Genomic DNA, 8,231 nt, shown 5'->3' with positions numbered 1-8,231 from the left:
ATAATTTCTGTAAAGCTAATCTCTTTGGCACTATGCACAGTTCGTCGGGCACTCCATGCATAAGCCATTTTGAGCCAATGTCGTTAGTGGACAGGCTGCGTATAAATCCAAAAATACTTTTTACGCAAGATAGGCTTATCTTTGAATCGAAATAGGTATTATTAGAGCATAGGCATCCATATGGAACTTTTTCACTCGTGGCTGGGCAGCTTGTAATGATCTAAGTGGTGAGTTTCCAAGATTCGTCCGGCAACGAGCATGAACAAATCCTTGCTGAAAGATTCATGGGAGTATAATTCTCACATACGAGCACACATTTCCCAGTTTAACCTCTCATTTCATGGAAGTATGGCGACGGACATTTCCCGAGACACTGATCTCGATATTGGAATGTCCGAGGAGGGCAAGGCGAGTAATAAATGTAATAAGATAGAGATTTCTTGCCTTGCATAAAATCGAACTCTGAGAGTTATCCGTATGCAACCTGCGCAATTCGATAGCCCCCTTGTTCGTAAAAGTTGACGATTGGCCAATATGGATCGAGTTCAAAAACATAGGGTGCTTTATAGTTAATATACTCCTTGGGTTCAAAGCATCGAGGGTGATAGGTGATATTATAATATGAGGCAACCGGAAACGTTTGGGTGTTAAAGTCAAAGACTTGGGTGTTGGAAATATTGATTCTGGGGAAAGTGTAGATCCTCCGAAGGTTGGGGAATTGCAGGTGATTCATTGTGAGCTGGTTGACTCTGACAGAGAATGTCCAGTTTCTTGTGTTGTTTAGCGACCCGAAGTCCTGAAATTCAGTGATAAGTATTTGGGAGAGAGACTTCGTGTATTTTTGAGGCTTCCGGAAGGTCGTATAATTGATTTCAGTCGCCACTAAATCGGTCTTCACATTATTGACTGAGTATGCGCCGATGAGCCGAATCACTCCTTCATCGTCGATAGTAAAGGCAGTGAAGGCCGTGAAATTAGGGCCGAAGACTTGCAAATATGTCCGATTGGTATCCGCCAGTAGCATCCCATTGCTTATGCTTAATTTATCGCAGCTGTCTGCCTTATAGGTAGGAGGTGAGAATAGGCCAGAGCTATAGTACTGGTTATCTGCTTCATTAAATTAGGCAATATTAAGTTGGCACTGATCGCGAACCAGCGTGGCCTTAAACCTACCCAGAGTGCTCACAATGCAATCGTTGGCGTTCAAGGCCTTCCATGGCTCAGCAGTACTCAGCCGAATGAAGCACTAAGCATATGACATTACAAACAAGAGAGATGCAAACAGAATTTGTTTCATAACTGTACTTTTGTATAATTATAAATTATCATCCAATAGCAGATGTTGGCTCGTCGGGCTCAATAGGGAGTTGAAGGTTTAATTGATGAGGCCCTCAATGCGCAAATAATTGGATTGTTAATGAAGTCCGAGCAATACCCATAAATATACTGTTGAAGTGAGCTTATCGTTAGATATAGAATTTACTGACTTTTTACTGCGATTTACTGAGATGGTTATCACATTCATTTAAACCGATATATAATTTCTACATTTAAAATTCGATAATATCGATAATTCAGATAATAAATAGTTCACCCAACTATGAATTATATGCTTAAGAATTCGTAACAATAGGAAATAAACTGTTCATGCATTTTGATCCCGACTTTCTCATCCAGCAGCCGGGACGAAAGAAGATACACAGAAGCCACCAGTTATCCTGAAGTTACCTTCTATGAAAAGCAGCCCAAGATTTCCCTAAAGAAAAGAGCTTCAACAATCAAGCTTCACAAAACCAAGGCATCCAAAGCTCACAATTCGAATGTGAATAGAGTGCAGTTACTTTCCGATTCTTTTTCCTTAATCGACAACCTTGATTCATGATTGACTTTACATACATTATCTACAGAAGATATGCAAATTAGCACTTAAGAAAAGCTGCTTTATTCTCTCATAAATCCACCACCTTTTAACAAACTCATAGTGCAAATATAAAATATGTGGTGTGTATGGTGAATCTTCGAAATAGTATCGCAGAAAATAATCATTAATGGAATTTATACGTAGTTCAATCCTTATATATAAATATTCTATAGTCTTAAAGCAATAATAGCATATTCATGATTCTTTTTGATGGCCTCTATTCAGTTATTTAGATCTGCTCTCGATTGAGGTTGCGTGGCTGCGGGAGAAAGAAGGCTGGGTCGATGAGATGGCTTCCATGATATCTTCAAAACTGTAGGCTAAGTTTTACTCATTCCCTGTAATTTCGGCCATCGTTTTGTTGAGCATGAGTCTTTTTATCGGGCCCATTGCTGCCTGTCTGACTATACATTTGATGTCGCTCCCCGTAAAATTGATTTATTGTTCACTTGAAGCTATTCGGAAATGCTATTTGAGCTGTTATTCCTACGCAGAGGTCATGTCTCTCTGCATTTTGGGACTTTTACTCAAATTCATAATTAGGCTCAGAGCATCTTCAGCCCCAAGGAGTGGAAAATGAATGCACTTTGCTATGCTTGGCCAATTTTAGGTTTGAATCTGCTCAGGTTTGCTAACTATCGCCACAAATGCAACACCCTGGTACGCATCCAGAAAATTAGTCTCATGACTCGTTCCTAAACAGGGATAGATTTCCATGTTGGCCTTAATTTGCTCAAATTGTGTGTACAAGCTGAATGCTCCGAAATCGAGCTAGTCGAAAGTCAAAACTGAGGGCTCGTAAAATTTGGCCATTTCGAAAATGAGTCTGATAAACTCAGGAGTCGCTGTGACCAAATCTGAAACTGGAACATGAATAAAGGTTTTTTTAGTCTGGGTTTTGGCAAGAGCTTTCATCAATGCAGTCTTCCCTGTCCCAGGAGCTCCAGCAATGAGACATAATTGGAGCTTCGTATGTTTGGCTTACACATACTGGATTATCTCTTGGGCTTGTGCTTGGAGGCCGAAGAGTGCGTCAATTTAATTGGGATCATCCTAATGGTTTTTATATTTTTTAAGGATGTAGTGATTTTAGATGTAAAGTATATCATCCTCCTGAGGCACTTCCTCGTCAGGTTCGTAGAGATCTGTCAAATAGTCCTTGCAGTGTTGCTATTATTATTGCATGAATATTACTATTGTATATAAGTGACGATAGCGTGCGTATAAACCTATGTTAGAATATTTAAAAATATAGAAATTGATATTTGTAGAAATCTCAAATGAACGTCATTCGATTGATAGGTACCACTAATATTAACGCAGAGTTCTTTTTTGCACTTCTTGTGTTTGTTCTCAAGAGCACTCACTGTGCAGACACCTTCTCCGCCTACCAAACAGAAAATGCATATGCTTTAGACTTTAATAGGGCCACAAACAGCATCTTCTACTCTAACGCAGCATTTGAAGTTAAGCGAGTGCACTCAACAACCAGGGCGCTGATCAGCACAATTACAACTTCTCATTTCTCGAAGATCTCATGCCTAAAGACGAGCAGAGATGGGACCTTGCTGTTCATCGGCGGCACAGACTTCAGGTTTACTATTATTAATGTTGGCACAGGAGCGACTGTTTGCAGCAAAAACGAACTGAGGGGGTAGATTAAATCTGCGACCATCTTTGATGATGTGGAAAGATTCTCATTTGTGACAAACGAAGGGTTCCTATACTTCGGATATCTATCAAACTGCACAATGAGCTACGCGAAGCTTATCGATCATGTGCTTCTTAGTATTTAATCGGTAAACGCCCAAAACAAACTATGGATTGTCGACAACACTGAAAACGAGATATTGGTTTTCACTGTACCTGCTTTCACCTTCGTCAGATATACAGTGCCGACCAAAAATATCAATTCTGTATTTGAAATTCCGTCGACCAATAATATCGGGGTCTGCACGCAACGGGCCTTTTACATTCTCGGTCCCTCCGGCAGCATACTGTTCGCAAAGGTGAACTTAATAACAGTGGCCTATAAATGCTCAATATTCGAGACCAAGCCAAACTAGTACCTGCTGATGGTGATTTCCGAACTGCAGAGAATAAGAAGAGGCACAGCTCTCCCTGAGCCTCTGTGGAATGTCTGGATAATCAAGACTTCACCCGCTTACTAAGCGCACTTGCTTCACGAGAAATATAATTCCCCCGTTCAGTACTCAGCGAATAACGCACAAATCGTTGATGCCTTTATTGTGTAGTGGAGCCCAGGCGCTTTTATGACTGCCAGCGTTGCTGAAGATTTTAGGCCATTATTGAACTATTATGGGGATACTGTTCTTCCTTGCGATAGTGATACTTTTACCTAAGGGAGTGAATGTATCTTATGCGGGTATGACACAGTCAATAGGAGTCACTGCACAGGTTGCACCACCGCCCTAACTTGCACAGCTTGTATGGCATTCACATATAGAATAGACTGGGCTTCAGGGTGCATACCTTGCAAGGCCAATTGCTATTCATGCACAACTGCCACCAACTGTGTGAGCTGCGTTGGGGGTTATGTGGTCATCAGCAATGAATGTGTCAAATAAAATATCACAGGTTGTGGAAGCAGTTATCTAGATGGACTTGTTACAAGATGTAGCGAATGCTAAAAAGGGTTTTATGTGGCTGAAGCTAGTTCTTGCCATTATTGTAGCATCAAATTTCAAAACTGCACATCTTGCAATATCGACAAGTGCTTCAATTGTGCTCCCAATTTTTTTATGAACAATAACGTAACAGGATTTTGCGAAATCTGCTCCAAGTACAATGAAGGATGTGCATCCTGCCTAAATCTTACTTATTGTGAAGCTTGTTATGATGAATATCCCTATTTTGATTCCGTAACTGTTGGCAATAGACTCTGCCAAAAAGCATGCTTCTACACTTGCTCAACTTGCGACAGAAATAATTACGAAAATTGTGTGTCTTGCACTGCAAATCGAACCAAAGTGGGAAATACTTGCGTTTGTAACGTAACCGAGTACATCGTTGACCCAGATTCTCTATAGTGCGTGGCCTGTCGCGATTCCATACCTAACTGCCTGAACTGTTCAACTCAGAAATTCTGTGATACTTGTGATAGCGGTTTCTTTTTTAATTATGTATCTGCAACTGAGCAAAGCTGCAAGACTTGCAATTATACTTGTCAGGCGTGCGACACATTCTGGAGCAAATGTAGCTCATGTAATACTGTAACGAATTTTAGAGTGTTTAATAATGTGGCCTTTACTTGTGATTGCCCCGGCTTATCCTACTTTGAGCATAATGGTAATTAAGTTTGTGCTCGTTGCACTGACCATCTGTAAAACTGTGTCAATTGCTACAACTCAACATTCTGCTTAACATGCATTAGTGGCTTCTTTGTTAAGACTACTAGCCCTGGAGTAAGAACTTGCTTCCAATGCACTATGCCATGCTCTGAATGTTTTGGGTCACCCACACATTGCACAGACTGCGCTTCAGGTCGATAAATCAATTCGATTTCGCACACTTGCAACTGTGTGGTCGGTTATTACCCGACTGGGATTGTTACGTGCGCACCATGCAACAGTGTATTAGGGACTTGCGAGCTTTGCGACAATGACACGATCTGCTTAAAGTGTTACCCCGACAATTTCTTCTTTATGGAATCAGGGAAAAAAAAATGCGGCTCTTGCTAATTAACTTGTCTCACATGCAGCATTTGGGTATCGACTTGTGCCACATGCGATGTGGCTGCGAGCAGGACTCTGAATGCCATGACTAACCGATGCTAGTGCTCGACTGGGTTCACATAAACTGATGGGCTTTGCTTAAACTGCGGCGGGACATTCGAGCACTGCAACAGATGTGACTTAGCAAAATGCTACTCTTGTGAACCTGGGTATTCATTGGCCTATGAGGGTTTGAAATGCATAAATTGCTAGGAAACCTTCCCAGGATGTATACAATGCCTGAATGGAGTCTGCGCTCAGTGCGATGCAGCTTAGCATTATGAATTGAGTATCACTAAGTGCATATGCTCGCCCGGTTACTACTACAAGTAGCTGAAATGCTTACCCTACAAGCTAGGACCGATCGTTCAGAGATAATTCCCTGGCCATCTGGACTACCAGCAACTCAGCAATGATACAATCATCATAAAAATATACTTCCGATGCCAAGGCCTCTTTATGACTCGCTCCATCGAAGATACAGCATTTCTCAGCATAAATAGCCAGCCCATCAACTATACGTATTACCGCGATAACACAACCCTCTATTTCTATTATAACCCTGTTGAGAAGCTCGCCGCAGCTTCAGTGGTGCTGTAGTTTACCAATCGGACGGTATTCGACTTGGCGCAGTACACTCCCTCGAAGCGGATCTTCAAATTCACCAAAAATATTTACACAGATTGCACTTACGAGCTCTCCGAAAAGTTTGGGCCCATCTATGAGACCACTATCCTCAAGGCAGTGAGATGGCTGTTTAGCATTTCCTTGTTGCTTGGTAGTGCGGATCTCTTGCTGTACTTGATATTTGTGCTGCACTTCCTGCCTGCCTTCTTACTGCTGGGGCTGTCATTGCCGGTTCCCTTATTCCAGGTCATGACAACGCTCATGAAGATCAATGAGAGGAGTTTGTTCATATTCTAGGACTTCAATTTGAATTTCGAAACCTATGAGAAGTATCCCTACATTTACAAGTATGGGCTAAGTGGGAGCGTTATCGATACGAAGATCCTCGACATGGTCACAGTTCTGTCCATTGTTCTCTTCTACGGATTCGCTGGCCCCTACCTCTACACAAAGCTGCCATAATCCAAAGTCAAACAATGGTTCGAATACAAGTTCATCCTCAAAAGATATACTACAGTTTCGAACATTCTCCTGTGCTTCATCCCAAGCTGTCTGCTTTCGGCTGTTGTAAACTTCGATATGGTCAACTATGCTCCAACACTCAATTACAGCATGGCCGTGTCTGTCTTGCTGATCGCAATCGCGGGGACCTATGTGTTTGTCCACTCGGTGGTCCTCTTGCATACCCAGTTCGAATAGAAGTATAAAAATGAAGAGTGCTACATGGGATCCTCGCCGATGGGCGGCAGATCGATTCTGTATTTGGCATCCGTTCTAATTATGATAGGTTGGGGCATTCCTCTGATTTATGGCGCCAAGCTAGGATGCCTTCCAATATTAATGTTATTGGCCTTGTACCACATTAGCTGCTTTAGGAACTGGGACAATTTCCCATCCAAAATACTCTACTTTGTGAAGCTGTTCGAAATGATCTTGATCCTCTTATTGCTGTCTGCCTTCTTAGCATACCAAATCTCCGAGAACTACAGTCCTATGAGCATTGACGCTCTCGAAGTAATCGGCTTAGCTTCGCTGGTGCTGATGATTGCCCTGATCTCGCTGGCCTGCGTCGAAACCTTGTTCTTAACTGCTGAAACATGCTATAGACTTGTTCGTTCCAATTCCCATGTTGCTGATAGCTTAGTGCTTTAAAATAACAATGGAGCATCTGAGGGTGTAGCTTCTTCGTAGAACAATCAGAGCAACTACCAAATGAAGCCAAGCTTGGAGCATGGAGATGATAAAAACCATAAGTATATGACCGATAAGCGGAAGCATATGCGAAACTTCAAAGAGAAGCATCTTCAGGAAGCAAAACGTCATAAACAAGAGAGATGATCTGCACAATAATACTAATTGTATATAATGGCAATACTAAACTGTATGTACAGAAGATATATAGAATATGGTTTGAATTGCACCAAAGATTGAATACATGCATATTATTATAATTTAAGCATGTAGGGACCATCGCCCAGGATCGTCAAGTAAACCAAAACATTAGTCACCGAGCCAGTGCCCGGAATCAACTGCTCCCCAGACCCCAACAATTTCAGGCACTTCTTCGTCAATATCCAAGGTACCTTTCCTATTAATTGAGGCCCCGAAGGCACTTGCTTCGAAGGCGGCAAGTTCGAGGCAGAGCTGCTTCTCCCCGAGGACTACCCAATGTCACCTCCCAAAGTTGTATTCGGCACCAAAATCTATCACCCGAACATCGGTATATCCATCTTGAAATAGATAACCTGGGCAGAATATGCTTAGACATCCTCAAAAAGAATTGGTCTCCCGCCCTCCAAATGAAGTCCGTCCTCCTCTCCATCCAGAGCTTACTCTCCGAGCCCAACCCAGATGATCCCCTCAACAACGAGGCAGCAGACAACTGGAAAAGCAACAAGGTCAATGCCGAAAACCAGGCTCGCGATTGGACAAAGAAATATGCCAAGTGA

At 42.1% G+C, this 8,231-nt stretch overlaps 1 pseudogene; it reads left to right on the top strand.

Annotated features, from left to right (window-relative positions):
• Positions 1-348: 348 nt before the first annotated feature.
• Positions 349-8,231, top strand: LOC148298975 (uncharacterized; annotated as a pseudogene).

The sequence above is a fragment of the Brachycentrus maculatus genome, unplaced genomic scaffold, assembly GCF_059751285.1.
Source record: "Brachycentrus maculatus isolate JH-2025_06_01 unplaced genomic scaffold, ASM5975128v1 h1tg001464l, whole genome shotgun sequence".
In the NCBI taxonomy this organism is placed as follows: Eukaryota; Metazoa; Arthropoda; class Insecta; order Trichoptera; family Brachycentridae; genus Brachycentrus; species Brachycentrus maculatus.
Note: the sequence above shows the minus strand (reverse complement) of the source record. Positions and strands in the feature narration are given on the sequence as shown.